Source organism: Nuphar pumila, chromosome 7 (genome assembly GCF_984573655.1).
Source record: "Nuphar pumila chromosome 7, dmNupPumi1.hap1.1, whole genome shotgun sequence".
NCBI classification, from domain to species: domain Eukaryota; kingdom Viridiplantae; phylum Streptophyta; class Magnoliopsida; order Nymphaeales; family Nymphaeaceae; genus Nuphar; species Nuphar pumila.
The window spans coordinates 43,984,875-44,007,268 of record NC_143255.1 but is presented as its reverse complement, the minus strand read 5'-3'; the positions used below and the strand labels follow the sequence as shown (position 1 = coordinate 44,007,268).

The following is a 22,394-nucleotide window of genomic DNA, read 5'->3' as shown; positions in this document are numbered from 1 at the left end:
ATCTGATCAATGAATGGCAATGAGAAATGATCTTTCCTAGTTGCCACATTCAGCTTCCTATAATCGATGCAGACTCACCATCCTGTAGTGGTCCTCATCGGAATTCTCTCACCCTTCTCGTTCTCAACCACCGTGAGTCCTGACTTCTTCGGCACAACCTGAATCAGACTGACCCACTGGCTATCAGAAATAGGGTAAATGATTCCGGCATCCAACCATTTCACCACCTCTTTCTTCACCACTTCCTTCATGTTGGGATTTAGCCTTCTCTGCATATCCCTAAATGGCTTGACTTCCTCATCACAATGGATCCTATGCATGCAGAATGAAGGATCAATCCCCTTCAGATCAACAACTCCCCAGCCAATCGCTGCCTTGTGCTCTCGAAGAATAGTCAGCAGTCTTTGTTCCTGCTCCTCAGTGAGCAAGGACGAGATGATCACAGGCAGAGTCTCATCATCTCCGAGATAAGCATACTTGAGTGAATCCGGTAAGGGTTTCAACTCGAGTTTCGGAGGTGACTCGATCGATGATTTGGTAGGGGTCTCCGCAAGTGGTGGAAGAGGCTCCCTGACTGCTCCCCAAGGTGGTCTCTCTGACGACACCCTAGACACATCTACACTCTCTACACTACTATTCTTCTCTATATGGTACAGATCTAAAGAATCCTCAGTAATGTACAACTCGGGCTGCTCCTCCACTAACTCATGAGCAATATCTACATGAAAGCAGTCCATGTCTCCTGCTGGACCCATCGCGGCATTAAAAATATTCAGCTTGACTTTCCAATTGCCGAACGAGAGATCCATGGCTCCGGTTCTATAATTGATGCACGCATTGGCAGTCGCCAAGAATGGTCTGCCTAAAATAATCGGAGTCTGGTGCTGGCTGTCTACTCCTTCCATATCAAGAATAATGAAATCGACTGGAAAATAAAAGTCATCCACCTTAACTAGCACGTCCTCCAAGACACCTCTCGGTACCTTGACGGAACGATCTGCCAGCTGCAGTGTAATCGGAGTCGATCTCATCTCTCCTAGCCCAAAAGAATCAAAGAAATATCCGGGCAGAATGTTCACGCTTGCTCCAAGATCGAGCAATGCACGTTCTATCCGGATGTTCCCTATAGTACATGCAATGATAGGGGCTCCAGGGTCCTTGAGCTTTGGTGGTGTCTGATGCTGAAGTACTGAACTCACCTGCTCAGTCAGATGGACCCTGTTAGGAACTCGCTCTCTAGATTTCCTCTTCTGCGTACATAGCTCCTTCAGGAATTTGGCATACGCCGGCACCTGCTGAATCGCATCAAGTAGAGGTAGGTTGATCTGCACATGCTTGAATATATCAAGCATGTCCTGGATCTTCGCACCTTGCTTCCCTCTAAACCCGGGAGACTCTAATGCTTTGGGATAGGGTGGTGGGGGAATATACTCTGTTGGCTCCTCCTCTTTGTGAGAAGGCTCACTCCTATCCTTCTTCTTCTTTGAGGATGAAGATAATGATGATGAAGATGATGATGGGGTTGATGGCTGAGCCGACGTAGGTGAAACAATGGTCTCTGGCTCCTCTATCCTCTCTCTACTCTCTCGCTCTCTGCTCTTGACGTGATACTCGCGTCCACTCCTCAAGGCCATAACTGATTTAGCCTGCTGCTGTGTCTCAGTATGAAATAGACCTCCAATCATCTGGTCCTTACCCTTTGGGTTCATAACAGCCTGACTCGGCAATGTACCCTCGGGTCTCCTACTAATAGCCTCAGCTAACTGTCCCATTTGCGATTCTAATTTCGCAATGGACTGCGTATGCGAGCTCAAAATCTGGCTACACTTCTCGAAAGCATTCTGATTAGAGGTTTTCACCTCTTGGAATGCCTGGAGAAGTCTCTCTTCAAAAGATGTCTGTGGGGCAGATTCCTGCTGAATCGAGGGAGTGACAGAAGAAGGAGAAGACTGAGAATAGCTCGGTCTCTGGAATGGCTGAGTAAAAGATGGCTGCCAAACTGGCTGAGAGGAAGTAGGCATCTGCATGGAAGACTGTGGATTCTTCCATGAAAAATTGGGATGGTTACGCCAACCCGGATTATATGTCGATGAAAATGGGTTATTTGGCGGTCTGACGTAACCCTGAGCTGCCTGAACTTGTTCTTGAACAAATTCAGGATACTGAGCTGCCGAAGGGCACTCAGTGATCTCGTGCGCCGGACTGGCACAAAGAGTACACACCTGCTGTGTAGTGGATCGTCCTGAGAGGAGCTGGTCCAGCTTCTGAGCAATCATGTCTACCTTGCACTGTAGTGCAGTAGATGGACCAATCTCAAGAACACCAGCTTTCTTCTAAATGCTGAGTGTGGCTCTATCAGAATGAGAGCTCGAAGCATGGTGGAGTGAATTCTCGGCCAATGTATCAAATAGCCTCCATGCTTCGTCCTCGCTCTTCAGCATGAATGTCCCTCCACATAAAGAGTCGATCATCTGACGATTCTTGTCAGACAATCCATCATAGAAGCTCTGCACCAGTTGCCATTTCGGCACCTGATGATGGGGACATTTCCTAAGGAGATCCTTCATTCTCTCCCAGGTCTCATGAAAGCGCTCACCATCTAGCTCTGAAAAGCTAGTGATGGCTCTACGATATTGGTTCGTACGACCAATGGGAAAATATTTCTGAAGAAACTCCTGTTGCAATTGATCCCATGACTCTATTTCTACAGAATCTAAGGACTTTAGCCAATACTTGGCTTTGTCCTTCAATGAAAAGGGGAATAGAGTCAACCTTAAAGCATCATCATCGAAATTCTGTATCTTAACAGTAGAACAGATTTCGAGGAATTCATCTAAATGTCGGTAGGGATCCTCATGACTAAGGCCATAAAAGGATGGAAGCATCTGAATAATGATGGCCTTAATCTCGTAATGAGGCGCTCCTACATCGGGTCTCCGAATGCAGGATGCCTGAACATAGTCTGTGGGAATGAAGTATTCCCGCAGAGGGCGTGAAAGAACTGGGGGTGGAGGTGGAGGATCCATGTCAGCCATTGTTGCCGAACTTCGATGAGAGTGTAAAATTCTCTCTGGGTTGTCAACAAATGGGTGTAATGGGGTTCCTAGACCTCGCCGACCCTGCATACACTGGTACTAAGACCAGATGTAAGCAAACGACCTAACTCTAAATCTAAACTAACACAGGTACTAAAATGTAAATAAATAAATAACAGTAACTAAAAACAAACAGATATGCTATCTAGCTATGTCAGAATTCTATACTAAATAAATAAGTAACAAAGTAAACTATTCTAAAATGCTAAAACAAATAAATACAGGAAATCACAAACTATGTTTTTCTAAAACCCACCTGTCTAATCGCTCCTTGCAGAATGATAATTAAGTAAATCCTAAAAAAAACAGTACGTGAATCCTATATTTACTAACTATGTTAATCCTATATTCACTTACTAATCCTACTAACTAAAAAGAAAACAACTAATTAACTAACTAAAGCAAATTAATAAATCAAACTCTAAGAAATATAGTACTTAATTCGCCGTTCCCTGGCAACGACGCCAAAATTTGGTTGATATTTTGAAATGATCTTTTTGAAACAATTATTTTCAATTAAACTTTGGAAAATCGTCAACCAAAAATATAAAAACGACTTTCCACAAAGTGGTAAGTACGGGTCGAATCCTCAGGGAACAGGAATTAATCACAATATTTCTAGAAAATTTAATTTATTAATGACAAATGTCAATCTACAATTATAAAGTTAATACAACTACAAATAATCACTAAAAGGAAAATAAACAAGCACTCAGTCTTCTGCTCCACATCAAGGGTATTTCCGTCTTTTCGCCAATTAGAGAATCTTCTCACTTGGACAATAACCCTGGAAACTAAATATGCTTTTCAACCTCTTGGAAGATCCGACGACCGGGGGGATGAAGAAGAGCGGACCATGGCTGGAGATGGACGTCATATACAGTTCGAGAATGCTGTACTTCACCAAAAATGGCACCTTTTGCAGCTGCTACACGCTGGAGATCCACCGACGATGGAATGTGAGCCGATTCTCGATCGGAGGATGTAGAAAGCCGAATGGAGGTAGGGCCGGCTCACCTTGGTGGTGTGTTTCGCACTCCCGCACAAGGTTAATGGTCTCCACCTCTGCTACACCTACAAAAATACAGAAAAATGGTGAATACTACAGCAAGGAACAAGAAAGAAATGAAAAGAACACAAAGGGGATCGAAATATGCTTGGAACCCAAGCATAGGCCGATCTTCAATGGCCAAAACGTGGAGGGCTGGAGGGGAAGAAGATGCTGGAGTTAGAATCACTGCAAGGGGCGTCCAAACATAGCCAAAGACGCCTAGGGTTCTTTAAAAAAAACTATTTATAGTTTTGACATTTTTCAGAAAGAAGGTTAAAAAAATAAAATTTGCTAGGTGCCACTTTCTGGGGGGTTTTCAGAAAAACTTTTTGAAATGGATATGGATAGGCGTGTGGGTTGGGTTTTGGGCTTTCTAAGAGTTGATCCAAGGTCCAATTAACCTAATTGGGTCGGATATGGATCCGATCCACCTCGAAATCCGTGCCCAAACACTGAAATAGCCATAACTCTTTCATTTTAACTCTGATTTTTCTGAAATTCGAACCATAGCCCCTTACTATCAAAACACATCTAAACATGGGTTTAAAACCTTAAACTTGATACAAAATGTATGAAAAACTTGTTTACATGATGTGCATTTCATGCATCATCAGTTCACTTAGTTAGTTTAGTTAGAAATTATAGTTTTAGTTTTCTTTGTTTTCTTTAATTGTAGTGTAATTTAGTAATTAGTTCAGAAATAATTGTAGATATAACTTAGAATTAATTATTGACTCCATACTGACTCTTTATTTTCGTTGTTTTAGGTTGATAAGTTAGAAACAGATCTATTGGTGTATTTACAATGCGAAGTGCAGATGTATATGTGGTAAAAAGACAGAATTATTCCTAGCGATTCAGAGAAGACTTAGCAATCTATTTCAGGCATTTTCATTTCTAGATTGTCATTCAATTAGAATTATAATGTTAACGTAGTTGTAGACAGTTGTGATATTAATAAATTGATGTTTCAGGTTTAATTTGAATGTATCCCGTTCCCTGTGGATTCAACCCGTACTCACCACATTCGTGGAAAGTTAGTTTTTTTTAATCTTTGGTTGACGATTTTCCAAAATGATTTCAACGATAAAATAAGGTTTTAAAATAACACTTGCAAAACTCCAACTATCTACCCTAAGTCCTAGAGTCACCGGATTCTGATCCGACTTGCCGAAGCTATCAAGCTTCGACCATAGGTCAAAACCGAAATTATTAAAGGCAAAAAACTTTGCTTAACTGTCCTCTATCACCCCATAAAATTTAAAGAATGCCTATGGTAGGTTAGTACCTGAAATTCTGTTTTCATTAGGTTAGATTTAGAATTTTAGGCAAAAATCATGATTTTTAGGATTTTAATTAATTTCCATATTAAAAAAATATCAAAAAGATAAATTTTTGGATTCCACACTGTTTTTAGAGTTAGTCTAGGTGTTCATGCCAAAATTGAGCCAATTCCAAGCCCATTTTCCTTGTATGTTAGTTAAACCTTTAAAGTCAAAGGCGAAAATCAGGTTAAATCCAGTAATTTATGATATTTTCATAATTTTAGGGTTTTTATCATGTGAATAAGCATATAGTATCATATTAGGGTTAATTTCAATCTCATTTATATTTTTATTTTCCCATTTTTGCAAATTTATTTCAGAAAACCCTGGTTTCAAGGCCATAGTCTTGTTATCAAGGGCATTTTGGTCAATTTAACCTCAATTTCGAAATTTCAAACTTTAATTTTCCATATTTTCATGCATATTATCATGTTACATTATCTTATGTTTAATTCTATTTTATTTGATTTTCAAAATTTCAAATTTCCAAATTTTATAAAAAATCTTTTAGAAAACCCTGATTTCAAGGTCATCAGGAGTATTTTGGTTATTTTAACTTCAATTTCGAATTTCCAAGTTTATTTTCAAATTTGATTACTTATTTCTCATGTTTATATCAAGGGGGTATGAATTGGGTTTATATCTGAATAATATCTGATAATTCTCAATATTTTTTGATAAATCGAGATAAACCTATATTTTTGTGCTAACATGTTTTCTAGTTTTACAGGATTATTCAAGTGAAAGACTTAGTTATTTTAGTTCTTTTTCTTTTATTCAATTCAATGTAATATCAGATGTAATAATTTGGAATAAGAGTTACATTTTCTGCTTAGAATATGATGCATTGCATATAGTTTGCTTTCGTAATTCCAAATATTTGATGTATCATTCATGCATTTTTCCAAATCCACTATGGTTGACATGAATGACACGTGCACAAGCCCTTAGGAAGTTCACAAACTCGGTGAAATTCATATTTATGGCCATAGTCAGAATACGAATGAAACTCAGATTTGTGATCTTCGTATTAGCCACATTTAGCCTACACTCTTAGGCTAACTTCAAAGATGCACTGCATTTCTAAAAAATTCAACAAGATTTTCCCAATTCCTTAATGAATTATCTTTCAAATTCATATCCATTCATTCAATTTGCATCATTTTCAAACTCATTTCCCAATTTCAATTCAGAGAAATCAACTTTCTCAAACTCTTCTAAGTCTTTCTCAGGATTTGATTTTCTCAGAACTCTGGGTTTTTAAATGACATTTCAAAGTATTTTTCAAGTTCAAATCACGATTTCCCACGTTTTCCACATTCTCAATTTCATTTTCAAATCCCAAAATCGATTTTTCCAAAGTCCTTGAATTACTTATGAAATTGATTTTTCTTCGAATTCTCAAATCCATTTTCTCAGAAAAGTAGTCCAAATCTCAAAATCAATTTTCTCAAAGTCCAAGTTTTCTTCTGAATCAATTTTCCCTTCAAGAGTCATTTTCCAATGCAAATTTTTGATTTGTAATGAAATTCAATGATTTTCCCAGAAATTCTCTTTTCTAAGTATTTTCCAAGCAAGCATCATATTCCTCAAGACTTGTATTTTTCAAAATCTCATATCACAAGCCTGATTCTCTGTGCATTTTAGGAAAATAGTTCATGATTCAGATGATTAAACTTAGTTAAAGCACACATTTGATCATTGGTTCGATTACCTCTGGTAAAGGCGACAGAAATGGTTGAACCTCATACCGACAGGCGGATCCCATTCCACGAAATTTTCCCGTAAATTTTCAAAACAGAGGCGAGTAATCTATAAAAAAATAATTTTTAAAACTTTGGTCTGAAAGTGCACTAGGATCGAGGCAACGAGCACTAGAGGGGGGGTGAATAGTGCTTTTAAGGCTTTCTGCGAAATATTAAAGGATTTTGCCAATCTCAAAGCAAACACACAAAGAACATAAGATTTTAATCTGGTTCGGTCAAACCCGACCTACATCCAGTCCCCAAGCAAAACCCGCTTGAGATTTTCCACTATCAACCTTGTAAACTACAAGATCACACAGACCATAACCGGTCCCACTTTCAGTAAAAATCCCACTGAAAGCAAACAACTCCTTTACACCAAGGAGTCCTTTTTACACAAAAGAAATAAGAACTTACAATACAACCTATGAGCCTTCCTTTTGAATGCAAATGAGATGCAATTGGCTTTTGAGGTTGTTGAAACACTCTACTCATGAATTCACTATCTCTCAAAGTGATTTGAGTGAAAAACTGAAGTGAAAATATCACGTGAGTGAGAAAATCAATACTTGAATGGATAGGAGTGAAAAGCAAGTTTCAAATCGATTGAATTGTTGTTTTTGAGTGTAAAATGCACTCATATTTATAGTTAAAACATTCCATACGTTGAGAGTATGAAAGGGTGTCAAAACTGTCCATTTTGAACGATCAAAACGTTTGAAAAATGAAAAGACACGCCTTTTTGAAGTTTCAGGAAAACGGCAAAATTAGTCGACTGAAATATCAGTTAGTCGACTAATAGTTAGTTATTAGTAGACTGGCAGTTATCGTCGGTCGACTGATCTGTTAATCGAGCCGTTTGAAAATCTGAACTTTTGAAACTTAGTCGACTTAAGAAAAGTTAGTCGACTGATAATATTATCAGTAGACTGAAAAACCTTTTAGTCGACTGCTGCTAAAAACTTCTAAAAAAACAAACATTCTGTTCGGTCGACTGATAAAAAGCATTAGTCGACTGCTGCTAAATTTTTTCAGAAAACACATGTTCTGTTCAGTCGACTGAAAAACCATTAGTCAACTGCTGCTAATTTTCCAGAAAACAGACATTCTGTCCAGTCGACTGATAAAACCTTCGGTCGACTAATTTGACAAGAATGACTTTTTAGAAAATATGGCGCGAAAGGATTAGTCGACTGATAAGTCTATTGGTCGACTAATAAACATGAAACTTTAAGAAAAGAGTTTTCTAAAAAGATTTTCAAAAGAGTTTCTTTTAGAAAAGTTTTTCTAAAGACTTTTAAGATGAAATGCAACCTAAATATGCACTCTAAGTAAGGCTCTTACAAGAATCTAAGACTTTTAATGAATTAAACATTTGCACACTAGTCTTCAAGGATTCTTCACTGAATTCTTCAATTTCTTCATAGCCTTAGCTGAAATGCAGTTGATTCCACTTGCTCATCATCAAAACCTTGTACTTGATGTACCATGTATGGCTTCATTGTCGTAACAATCTCCCCCTTTTTGATGATGACAAACTTAATCAAAGATGAAGCATTTAGATGCATAGATAGAGATTTTACTCCCCCTGTCAATATGCTGCAAAACATTAAAAGTTAGCACATTTAAAGCACATATATCACATATTGATTGGTTTGCATTTCCATTCATCATTTCTTCATGTATTTAGAAATACATTCATTCAAAGCTTTCTTTTTCTCTTAATTTTGCATTTCTCATGCAAGATCTCCTGTAATGTAATTGCTATCATCTTTTTCTCAAGATCTCCCTGCAATTTCAAAGTAATGCTATCTTTATCTTTTTCTCCCCCTTTGTCAGAATAAAAAAGAGTAAGGGCAAAAACAGCATAAGCAAAAATAGAGATAAGTTTAAAATATTACAACCCATAAAGTATGTTTTTCAAAGATCAAAGATCAGAAAAGAGAGTTTAGCAAATCCTTAATTGCAGTTACATCCTTCTGAATTGAAGCAAGTTGTTGAGTATAGTTGTTGAAGATGTGACTCATTCTAAAAACATCATCAGTCGACTAGAGATATATCGGTCGACTAATATAGTGCGATTTTGAGATTTTGTTCAAAAATCAGCATTTTTATAAATCCAAAAATGAGCAAATACCTAGTTTTCTCCTAATTCTCATAAAATCTTCATTTTTAAGAGGTTTAGTGAAGATATCATCATGTTGTTCTTTAGTGGAAATAAAATTTAATGAAATATCTCCTTTTAACACATGATCTCTTAAAAAATGATGTCTAACTTCAATATGCTTAGTTCTTGAGTGCTGAATAGGATTTTTCGAAAGATTTATAGCGCTAGTGTTATCACAATAAATAGTTGTTGTGGAGTAGTTCAAACTAAAATCTTTTAAGGTCTGTTTCATCCAAAGTACTTGTGAACATGCTAAACTAGCCGCTATATATTCAGCTTCAGTTGTTGAGAGTGATACTGAATTTTGCTTTTTACTAAACCAAGAGACTAAGGAATTTCCCAAGAAATGACAAGTTCCACTAGTACTCTTGCGATCAGATTTACTTCCTGCAAAATCTGCATCACTATATGAAACTAAATCAAAGGAAGATGATTTTGGGTAAAACAAACCGAAATCTGAAGTATCTTTCAAATAACGAAGAATTTGTTTTACTGCAGTTAAGTGAGATTCCTTTGGATTAACTTGAAATCTTGCACACATACAAACACTAAACATAATATCAGGTCGACTAGCAGTTAAGTATAATAGAGATCCGATCATACCTCTGTAGAGCTTAGTATCTACACTTTTACCATTTTCATCTTTATCAAGAGAAGTAGTTGTACTCATAGGATTCCTTCTTGATTTCGATGAGTCCATCCCAAATCTCTTGAGAAGTTCTTTTGTATACTTAGCCTGATTGATGAAGATTCCTTCTTCAGTTTGCTTTATTTGAAGTCCAAGGAAGTAGTTTAATTCACCCATCAAGCTCATTTCAAACTCTTCCTGCATAGCTTTAGCAAATTCTTTACAAAGAGAATCATTAGTAGAACCAAATATTATGTCATCAACATAAATTTGCACAATAAGAATATCTGAATTAAGATTTTTAATAAATAAAGTGGAGTCTACCCGACCAATGGAAAAAACAGATTGTTCTAGAAAATTTCGTAGTCTTTCATACCACGCTCTTGGTGCTTGTTTGAGTCCATACAAAGCTCTTTTCAATTTGTAGACCTTTTCTGAATATTTCTCATTTTCAAAGCCTGGGGGTTGCTCTACATAAACTTCTTCATTGATGTGTCCATTTAAGAATGCACTCTTAACATCAATTTGATATAACTTGAAGTTCATGTAACTAGCAAAAGCAAGCATCATACGAATTGACTCTAATCGAGCCACTGGTGCATAGGTTTCATCAAAATCTATGCCTTCTTCTTGATTATAGCCTTGTGCCACTAGCCTTGATTTGTTACGAATGACTTCACCATTTTCATCCAGCTTATTTCGGAAGACCCATCTTTTTCTAATTACTGGATGATCCTTTGGTCTATCAACTAGATCCCAAACATCATTCCTAGTAAATTGGTTAAGTTCTTCAGACATGGCTAAAAGCCAAAATTCATCATCACATGCCTCATTGATATTCTTTGGTTCTAATTTAGATATGAAAGCAACATTTGCAATATATTTTTCTAACTGCCTTCTAGTTTGAACACCACTCTTTCTTTCACCAATAACTTGTTCATGTGGATGATTAGGAACTTCTTTCCAAACCGGTTGAAGGAGAATATTTTCTTGAGAAGTACTCTCTATCAAGGGTTCTTCTTGAAGTATTGCTTCTTCTTCTTCGCTTAGAGGAATAACCTGCTCACAATTCTCATCAAATGCAACATGTAAAGATTCTTCAATACAAGATGTTCTTTTATTGAAAATACGATATGCTTTACTTCTAGAAGAATATCCAAGAAATATTGACTCATCTGATTTTGAATCAAACTTATCAAGATTATCTTCGGTATTTAACAAGAAACATTTACTACCAAAAATTTTGAAATTTGAGATCTTTGGTATACAATCATAATACAATTCAAAACATGTTTTATGTAAAATTGGTCGAATAAGAACACGATTTAAGACATAACATGCTGTATTAATTGCTTCAGCCCAAAAATATTTTGGTAAATTTTTATCTTGAAGCATGGTTCTAGCACATTCTTGCAAAGTTCTATTCTTTCTTTCAACAACTCCATTTTGTGGAGCCGCTCTAGGAAAAGCAAAGTTGTGAGATATACCATGTAAATCACAAAACTTTAGAAAAGATTCATTTTCAAATTCACCACCATGATCACTACGAATTTTAATAATAGATGTAGATTTTTCATTTGTAATTCTTCTACAAAGTTTAGAAAATTCTGAAAAAGCATCATTTTTGCTTTTTAGAAAAATCACCCATGTAAACCGAGAATAATCATCTACTATAACAAAAGCATACTTGCTACCATTCAAACTTTGAATTCTAGATGGTCCAAATAGATCTAAATGTAAAAGTTCAAGAGGACGTTTTGTTGAAACTATATCTTTAGCTTTAAAAGAACTCTTGATTTGTTTACCCCTTTGACAAGCATCACATAAGTGATCCTTTTTATATGGTATTCTAGGTAGGCCTCTTACAAGATCATTCTTGGATAATTTTGAAATAATTTTAAAATTAACATGTCCAAGTCTCTTGTGCCATAACCATTGAATTTCATTTGAAACAATAAGACATTTTTCATTAAAAGAGGGTAATTCATCTAGATATAGTTCATACACATTGTTTCTTCTTTTACCTTTAAAAATGATCTTTTTAGATTGAAAATCAGAAATTAAGCATAAATCATTTTCAAAAGAAACATGAAAACCTTTATCACATAATTGACTAATAGATATTAAATTATGCATTAAACCATCTACTAAAAGAACATTTTCTATCAAGGGAAATTTTGGATTATCAATATTACCAATACCTATCACTTTTCCCTTGTTATTGTCACCAAAGGTGACTGTTCCTCCATCCTTATTTTGGAGGGTGGAAAATAACTCCGGCCTTCCAGTCATATGTTTGGAACAGCCGCTGTCCAATATCCATTTGCTCCTTATGTTGTGTACCTACAACAAAATCAGAAAACAGAGCATTTGACCCCTTTCTATTTTTGGGTCCATGAGAGTTAGTCTTAGGAACCCATATCCATTTGGATTTTGGTTTCCTTTGATAATAAATATTCTTTCTATAATCATTTCTAGAATAATCATTTCTAGATGCATTTCTATTAGAACTAGAAAATTTAGTTTTATGAACAAAAGGTTGAGAATAATGTCTTTGATTTTTCACCACATAGTTTGGTCTATTTTGAGTATCAAAGAAGCTATATCTCAATCCGGTTTTATTAACCGAGCATCTTTGAGAACCAAGAAGTTTTTCTAGATTCTCTTGACCATTTGTGAATTTGGTCACTATAGAAAGAAGATCATTTGACTTTTCTTTAAGACTAGATATTTCTTTTTGTAAGAGATTGGTTCTAACTCCAATTTCTTTTATCTCTAATGCTTGGCAAGAGTTTTCCTTCTTGAGATCTTCTATCTCTTGAAGTAACACTTTATTTTGAGAGTCAAGAGTTAAATTTCCAGTTTTTAACTCTTTATTTTTAGAACTAAGACTCTTAAATTTAGCATATAAATCATTAAATGCTTCAAATAACTCATCATAGTCAAATTGATTTACCGAATTCTCTTGTGCTACAAAACACATGTTGGTGACTTCTTCATTTAATTCTTCATCGGAGGAGGAGTCACTATCATCCCAACGGGCTTGAAATGCCTTTTTCTTCTTGAATTGGTCATTGGGCTTGAATTTGAGAAGATGACAATCTTTCTTGATATGTCCTGCCTTTTTGCAGTTAAAGCACTTTACTTCATTGGGAATGAAAGAATCTACTTTCTTTGCCTTTCTTTGAAATCTTCCCTTTTTGATGAATCTTCTGAATTGCCTTGTGATGAGGGCAATATCTTCATCTTCATCTTCTTCAGAATCTTCTGAGTCAGAAGTAGCCTTAAAAGCAAGAGATTTCTTTTTAGGCTCTTCTTCTTGTCTGTCTTGAAGCTGGACCTCATATGCCATTAGGTTACCAACTAAGTCTTCAAGAGTGAGAGTATTAAGATCATTTGCTTCTTCAATAGCAGTGGTTTTTCTCTCCCATTCAGGAGTTAAACATCTTAGAATTTTTCTAACTAAATCCACTTGTGAGTATTCTTTTCCAAGGGATTTCAAAGTGTTAGTTATATTGGTCATTCTAGTTACTATGTCCGATATAGATTCATTTTGCTTCATTTTGAACAATTCAAATTTATGAACTAAAGAAGCAATTTTAGATTCCTTTACCTTAGACGTACCTTCGTGTGTTACGAGAAGAGTATGCCAGATTTCATTAGCTGTAGAGCATTGAGAGATGCGATTGAACTCTACCTTGTCAACGCCACAATACAGCGCATTCATAGCTTTTGCATTCAGTGAAACAGTCTTCTTTTCATCATCGGTCCATCGGCTGAAATCAGTTGATGGAGTTTGGTACTTTTCTGAAACAACTCTCCAGATATCGAGATCCATGGATTGCAAGAATATTGTCATTCTTACTTTCCAGTATCCATAGTTTGTTCCGTCGAAGAGAGGAGGACGAGCAGAGGAGCTTCCTTCTTTGTGCTGAGATGTTGTAGTTTCCATGCTAGATGATGGTCAAATCAAAGTACTAGCAAACCTGTGCTCTGATACCAAATGAAAGTGCACTAGGATCGAGGCAACGAGCACTAGAGGGGGGTGAATAGTGCTTTTAAGGCTTTCTGCGGAATATTAAAGGATTTTGCCAATCTCAAAGCAAACACACAAAGAACATAAGATTTTATCATGGTTCGGTCAAACCCGACCTACATCCAGTCCCCAAGCAAAACTTGCTTGAGATTTTCCACTATCAACCTTGTAAACTACAAGATCACACAGACCATAACCGGTCCCACTTTCAGTAACAATCCCACTGAAAGCAAACAACTCCTTTACACCAAGGAGTCCTTCTTTTTACACAAAAGAAATAAGAACTTACAATACAACCTATGAGCCTTCCTTTTGAATGCAAATGAGATGCAATTGGCTTTTGAGGTTGTTGAAACACTCTACTCATGAATTCACTATCTCTCAAAGTGATTTGAGTGAAAAACTGAAGTGAAAATATCACGTGAGTGAGAAAATCAATACTTGAATGGATAGGAGTGAAAAGCAAGATTCAAATCGATTGAATTGTTGTTTTTGAGTGTAAAATGCACTCATATTTATAGTTAAAACATTCCATACGTTGAGAGTATGAAAGGGTGTCAAAACTGTCCATTTTGAACGATCAAAACGTTTGAAAAATGAAAAGACACGCCTTTTTGAAGTTTCAGGAAAACGACAAAATTAGTCGACTGAAACATCAGTTAGTCGACTAATAGTTAGTTATTAGTAGACTGACAGTTATCGTCGGTTGACTGATCTGTTAATCGAGCCGTTTGAAAATCTGAACTTTTGAAACTTAGTCGACTTAAGAAAAGTTAGTCGACTGATAATATTATCAGTAGACTGAAAAACCTTTTAGTCGACTGCTGCTAAAAACTTCTAAAAAAACAAACATTCTGTTCGGTCGACTGATAAAAAGCATTAGTCGACTGCTGCTAAATTTTTTCAGAAAACACATGTTCTGTTCAGTCGACTGAAAAACCATTAGTCGACTGCTGCTAATTTTCCAGAAAACAGACATTCTGTCCAGTCGACTGATAAAACCTTCGGTCGACTAATTTGACAAGAATGACTTTTTAGAAAATATGGCGCGAAAGGATTAGTCGACTGATAAGTCTATTGGTCGACTAATAAACATGAAACTTTAAGAAAAGAGTTTTCTAAAAAGATTTTCAAAAGAGTTTCTAAAGACTTTTAAGATGAAATGCAACCTAAATATGCACTCTAAGTAAGGCTCTTACAAGAATCTAAGACTTTTAATGAATTAAACATTTGCACACTAGTCTTCAAGGATTCTTCACTGAATTCTTCAATTTCTTCATAGCCCTAACTGAAATGCAGTTGATTCCACTTGCTCATCATCAAAACCTTGTACTTGAAGTACCATGTATGGGTTCATTGTCGTAACATGGTCGAGTTTGACTCGCATAATCTTTTCTCTCTCTCTCTCACAGACAGAGGAGAAAAATTTTGCGATGATAACAGGTTTGGCGACCGTGATGGGATCTGTCTTCGCCTGATCAATCTAATGCTCTACTTTTTTTAAGTTATCAAAATTGTGTTCTACTACTGTCAGCTTTACTTTATGATATCATGTGATCCTAGGAGCCTAGACTTGAACCCAAGTGACATGGATTGCATATAGACTAGGCATGGTTTGGTAGGACCAATTGAGGAGAATTATTCATGCTCACTTAGACTTAGGTCTGAAAATACAACACTCCTCAATCTAGAATTTGTATGAAAACAATATTTGCTTCTTCAAAATTTTCAAAAAACTATCTCTTTAGGATTTTAGAGTCATTTGTTTGCCTGCATGTGCTCACATTTTAAAAACCACCCCACCTATGTCTACTCGGTCTTCACGTTGCTGGGCTTTCTTCTAGAACCATAGTTCGGGACAAAGCCTTACAACTGGGCCACTTATTTGGGCTAACGCCCCCCTGCCACATACCAAGGACCATAGTCCAACGTATATCGGCAGGCGGTCAAGGATGTTGGAAAATTACAAGCCTAGAACCGAAGATGAATTTTTATGCCACGTACTTCGGGTCTCGACTTGAGTATATCGGCATAGCATGATTGGACACAATTGATCTAGGCCTAGAGTCAGGGTTAGGGTCCTAAAGCTCTTTCAAAATTGATGCATTTAGAGTCAACTTCTTAGGGAATACTGTATATGCATAATTGTTTGTGCAGAATATGATTGAATTCATTTTCCTCATTATTTTCCCATATTTGCCCAATTTTCCAAAATATTGGACAATTTTCCAAAATATTGGACAATTTTCCAAAATACCTCATTTTTTAATTTCTTGCTATTTTCTCAAATCCCTGGACGATTTTTCCAAATTATCCACTTTTTCTTCAAAACTCCAGGTGATTTTCCATCCATTCATTCTTCTAGATCTCAAATTTCCAGCTTTATTTTCATCTTGCGTGTAATTTTTTAAAATTCCTGTATTTTTCCAAGTCTCATTCCAATTTTTCATGTTTTCCAGTCTGATGGCATCCAGTCAGCTCGATTTTGTCTTTCTTGAGGACCACATCTCCTACGAGGTGCGGCAAAGTCTTCCCAAGCATCAAACTCTCAGCACTGGATCCTTTATTCCCTAGTGGTACTATTTCTAGCTCAAGAACTTCTATCGTATGTTTCTGGACCATTTGAGCGATTGTGGGTTAGAACTGGCATCAGCAGTGGGAAAGTTGACAATCAACGGTAATTTGATCCATGCCCTGGCAGAACAGTGGCACCCACGCACTTGTATTTTTTGGTTCCCATGGGTCGAGATGACCTTGTTGATGGACGAGTTTTCAGAGATCATGGGATTGTCTGAGCCAGCCGGTGAGTCTGGAGATCTATTGAAGGAGTAGTTTTTTTATCAATGTCAAGGGTCTGGATCCCAAAGATGCTCTAGCTCGCATGACAAGACAAAAATCTTGGCCTCTGATCAAAGCAGATGGAAATGAATACGTAGATTTGCTCGAGATGAGGCATTTGCAGAAGTCAACTTATTATCCAGAACAACTTGAAAGAGAATTCAGTATGCTATGGTCCTATGTACTGTAGGGCTCGCTTTCTTCCCAGATGGACAGAATTATGTGGATGTCAGAATAATTCAGCTCCTGCGAAGGTGGGGAAGTTGACAGATCAGCCGCCTCTCGAAGGCCATGGCCACACTCGCTTTTCTATACCAAGAGTTGACCTGTTTCACACTCAGAGAATTAATTCTAATCGAAGGGTGCACTTATGCCTTACAGTCCTCTGATATGTGCCGACCAGAGCGAGTTCATTCAGATACAATGGTGAGAAGCTTCTTCCAGTTGCACATTATAGATTCTTGATCGAAATCTCCAAGAGGAAGAGGTCATGTGGGACTACTTTGATCGTCAGGAATCACCTCCCAGATATACTTATGCGTATGGCAAACAGTTCAAACTACTTGGCCCATTCTTCTACACTTACTACCATCCAGAGCGTCGTGTCAGGCAGTTTTATGAGAGGTAGAAGCGCGTAGAAGCTTGTCAACTTTCAAGGATCATGTCAGAGTTCGATCTCGCATCAACATAGTAGTCCGGAGCATACCATTCTGCCAGATATGGCTGAGATTCCTTTGTTACTCTCACTTTTTTTTCCGGGTCCTCGAGTGTCTGCTAATTGTCAGGAGTGGTGGAAAATTGTATGCCCCCCTCATTTCTGTCAAGTCTATCATTGATAAAATCATGTCTTTCTTCAATAAATTCTCTCAATTTTCATTTTATCATGGTTTGACGACCTCACCTAGGTAGCAAGGCCTATTTTCAGTTGTTTGTTCTCCTTGCAAAGAATGGCAACACAATTGTCGTGATTCCAATGGTGATTCAATTCCTAGTAATGGGATATCTCTCCAATTGTCTACCAAATTCTTATCAAGTATTTTTCCTATATCGTCATTATCGAATTCTAATCATCTCATCCTACAGAGAGCATGAGAATGATAACCGCACAAGTCAAAAGGACAAGATGGACAAGCAAAATGACAATTCTCCCTCAAATGTCCAACTAAAATTAAAGCCCTAAGGGAAACCAAAGCATGATGGTTGGGGATACGATCACAAATTTACTCTCTTAGAACAGTCGCTCGAGCAAATTCTGGAATATATGATGGTTAAGGGGATGATTAAAATTCTAAAGATGGTCGATCCTCTGGTGACCATGGGAAGATTTAAAGATCAGTTCTGCAAATTCCACCGAACAACGGGGCACGATATTGAACATTGTTTCATCTTCAAGAATATTGTCCAAGACTATATCGATAAGAATTTCTTCGTTGAGGATGAGAAAGAATGACAGTCAGTTGTCTCAGCCAAGTCTCAACAGAAATCAAGCACTCGGCAAAAGGTACAACGTGACAATCAGAACCAAGACCACAAGATGACCCCATTGGACCAGACAGTCGAGAGTATTCTGAAATACATTCTCGCAAAAGATATGATCCGTTTACCTAAAGCAACTGATCCCCTAACAATCATGGGCAGATTCAGAGAGCAGTTCTGCAAATTTCATCAGGCAGTAGGGCATGACATCGAGCATTGTTTTATCCTGAAGAACATCATCCAAGATTGCATCGACAAAAATCTCCTTTTTTGAAGGTGAGGAAGACACCAGTCGGCTATCCTGATCAAGCTTTTCCAAGAAACTGACAATGCCGAGGCTATGTCATTTTGCTTTTGTCATTTTGAAGGGACAATATAGTCCAAGTTCTCTTATCGATCTATTATTTCTCTTTTCAATGCATCAATAAATTATCAATTTTCCACATAACTTGGCACCATATTCTTGATATATTATTGCCTTTTCCCTTTTCTTGCAACATGTCTTCTTATACGGAGTGATATTCTTCAGGATGCCTCTCTAATCAATCAAGAAGCCAGTTGTTTTGTCAATTATCTTCCTTTTATCCAAAATTTGCTTTCCCTATTATACTAGGGCATTTTTTTTGAAAATTTGCTTTACTTCAAAATGTTCTGTATGCAGGCAGGATCAAACAAATCTCTCATTTTGCATGCATATGCACCCATTTACGTCATTTTGCATTCATTTGCATTTGCATGTATTCATTCGCATTCATTTGCATCCATATGCATCGAATTCATTTCCCCTTCAGGTTAAGGGATAAACCTAAACTACCCATTTAGGATAAGGGATAAATCCTGAGGCCCTGACAGTTGTCCAAGTCAGCATGAGGGTGAAGACTGAAAATCTTTCATCAGAATCAACTAGTATTCTTTCAAAACCCAGTGTTCGTACTGGCAATTTTTCAAAATCCAGTGTTGGTACTGGTAATTTTTTTTTTCAAAATCCAGTGTTTGTACTGGTAATTTTTTTTAAAAAAAATCCAGTGTTTGTGCTGGTAATTTTTCAAAATCCAGTGCTCGTGCTGGTACTCTTTCAAAATCCGGCACTCATGCTAGTATTTTTCTAAATCCTGTTTTACTGGTTGACACTCTTAAAATCTGGTTTTGATTTTCTTCCTAGTCAATGTTTCCAAGCCCAATTTATATTGGTCTAATTTTTCTTCATTCAAATCCTAGAATTGGTCTAGAAAATTAGAGTTCTGACTCGAATTTTCTTCCAAATCCAATTCAAATGTCTAGAAAATTAGAGTTCCGGCTTGAGTTTTCTTCCAAATCCAATTCAAATGTCTAGAATTGGTCTAGAAAATTAGAGTTCCGACTCAAATTTCCTTCTAAATCCAATTCAAATGTCCAAAATCGGTCTAGAAAATTAGAGTTTCGACTTGAATTTTCTTTCAAATCCAATTCGCTTAGCTTTCCTTTAGAGGTTTGAGTTTCTACTCAAACATTTTTGCAATTTAGTAATTGGTCTAGAAGATCCAAGTTTCAACTCGAATTTTCTTTCAAAATCCAATTCATTTAGTTTTCCCTTAAAGATTTGAATTCCAATTCGAATATTTCTTCTAAACCCAGCCTAGAACTGGTCCTTTCAAATTCGGTTTAGTATCGGTCTTTCCAAAAACCAATCTAAAAATTGGTCCTTCCAAAACCCGGTTTAGCATCGGTTCCTCCCAAAAACCAATCTTCGAATTGGCCCTTCCAAAACCCAGTTTAGCAACGGTTCTTCCAAAAACCAATCTTCGAATTGGTTCTTTCAAAACCCAATTTAGCATCGGTCTTTCCCAAAAACCAATCTTCAAATTTGTCCTTGCAAAACCCGGTTTAGCATCGGTACTCCCAAAAATCAATCTTCGAATTGGTCCTTGCAAAACGTGGTTTAGCATCGGTCCTTCCCAAAAACCAATCTTCGAATTGGTCCTTCCAAAACCCGGTTTAGCATCGGTCCTCCCAAAAACCAATTTTTCAAATTGGTCCTTCCAAATCCCGGTTTAGCATCGATCATTCCAAAAACCAATCTTTAAATTGATCATTTTACAAAATCTTACCTCGCATTGGTTATTTTACCAATTTCTGTATGTGTATTGGTCATTCTTTTAAATTCAATCTTTATATTAATTCTAATTTTCAATTTCGAACTTCAGGTCATCCAATTTCCAATTTCGACCTCCGGGTCACCCAATTCTCAATTTCGACCTCCGAGTCATTCAAATTCTCAATTTCCAATTTCCAATTTCAACCTTTGGGTCACCCAATATCCAATTTACAATTTTCAATTTCCAATTTTGACCTTTTAGTCACCCAATACCAATTTCAATCATTTTCTCTTGCGAGAGACCCTTTTTACAGGGAGAGTTCGAGGGAGCTCATTCTTTTTGCATGCTAACCTTTGTTTACTTAGCCCCTTTTCAGAGAGAGTTTGAAGGGACTCGTGTCTTTGTGAACCGTTTGCAAAACAATTTCCAATTTCACACATGGAACCTTTATTTCAGGGAGAGCTTCGACAGAGGCTCGCTTTCCTTGTGGCCCCACCCAATTTTCATACTAGGCTATTTCATCATTAAGAACCCTCTTTTCAGGAAGAGTATGATGAACTCGCTCCTTCAGGACCAATTCATCGACCTCACCATTACCAGCCCCCTTTTCATAAGAGAAGCCTAATGTTAGGAAGTTTTGACGAAAGCTTAATTTCTCTTCAAAAGTTCATTTTGCAAACACCTTCTCTTCAGGGAAGAGAGAAGTATTTTCTATTTCTAATTTCTGAATCTTCTCCTTTGGGGAAAGGAGAGGAGAATTTTTGCCATGGATGCATTGAGTCGTGCTTCAAATGCTCGCTTTCACACAGGATTTCAAGAACATTTTGCCAATTTGTCATTAAATATTTGTTGATTTCAAAACCTTTATTGCACAAAAGAATTACCTCAAAATACCTTCAGCATTACTTCTAAAATAGCAAAGCTTTTGCAAAGAAGGATTCAAAATTCAAAATCTTTCTATTGGCCAACCAAAAGGATGAAGAATAAATCCTTGATATGGCCAACTAAGAAAATTCAATGTTGTTGCAAAGCCATAAAATGATTGATATTGATCGCAATCAATGACACATTTTTAAAGATCATTCTTGTAAAGACAAGGCAATCAAAATATACTGGGTAAGAAAGAAAAACCACTCAATTCCCATATCTCCTCAATCATTTAAGTTGCAATTAAATATCTGCAAAAGGGATCTCTCAATCATCGTCAAGTTGAAGGCTGGTGAATGAGTTAGACCTCCGGGGCCAAAGAAGATTTGGATCATCTTCATGATGAAGGAGTTTGTGACGGATCATTCCAGGGAAAGTTCAGATCACCTCCAAGTTGAAGGCGGATGCGACGAACCTCTCAACAAACCCTAAAAGATATTTAATTTATGTTATCATAAAGAGATTTTCAACCAATAAGCCAATACCGTCAGTATAATTCCTGAAATAAAGAAGGATCAGAACATCTCCAAGTTGAAGGAGTTAGTGACATACCCTTCCAAAAAAAAGAGAGAAAAGTCAAGACATCTCCGAAATGAAGAATGATGTAATAAACTCCCCAAGAAAGCTCAATGTCTCAAAAAAAAAAGAGTATAGAAAGATCATCATGAGAAAAGAATCCCAGGATATCAAACTGCCAAGTCTGCCAAGAATCTTCTTTAATTTTGTGAAATTCTTTTATCAATATCCTTTCACCAATGGTTTTCACAATGAGAATTCTTTCTTTTCCGTTCATATCAAGGAAATTGATAGCCTCTTTAAAAGAAAGTCAATTGCAAGCAATTTGAATTCGAATTTTGATTCTACGGAGTTAAGCCCAATCGGCGGCAATACTTCAGGTAGAAAAGAGGGAATATTTTCACCAATGTGCATCATTTTCAATTATTTTGAATCAACAACACTTTTTAAACATTTTGACAATCTTTTCTAGCTATCCTAGCGTGAAGCGAGAGCTTGAGGTTCATCTTTGGTGC

The 22,394-nt window shown here is 36.8% G+C and overlaps 1 non-coding gene across 1 annotated transcript; it reads left to right on the top strand.

Moving 5' to 3' along the window:
• Positions 1-2,529: 2,529 nt before the first annotated feature.
• LOC149832100 (small nucleolar RNA R71) lies at positions 2,530-2,632 on the top strand. The gene has a single exon (XR_016433461.1). It is a non-coding gene; the product is annotated as a small nucleolar RNA R71 (small nucleolar RNA).
• The last annotated feature ends 19,762 nt before the right edge of the window (positions 2,633-22,394 follow it).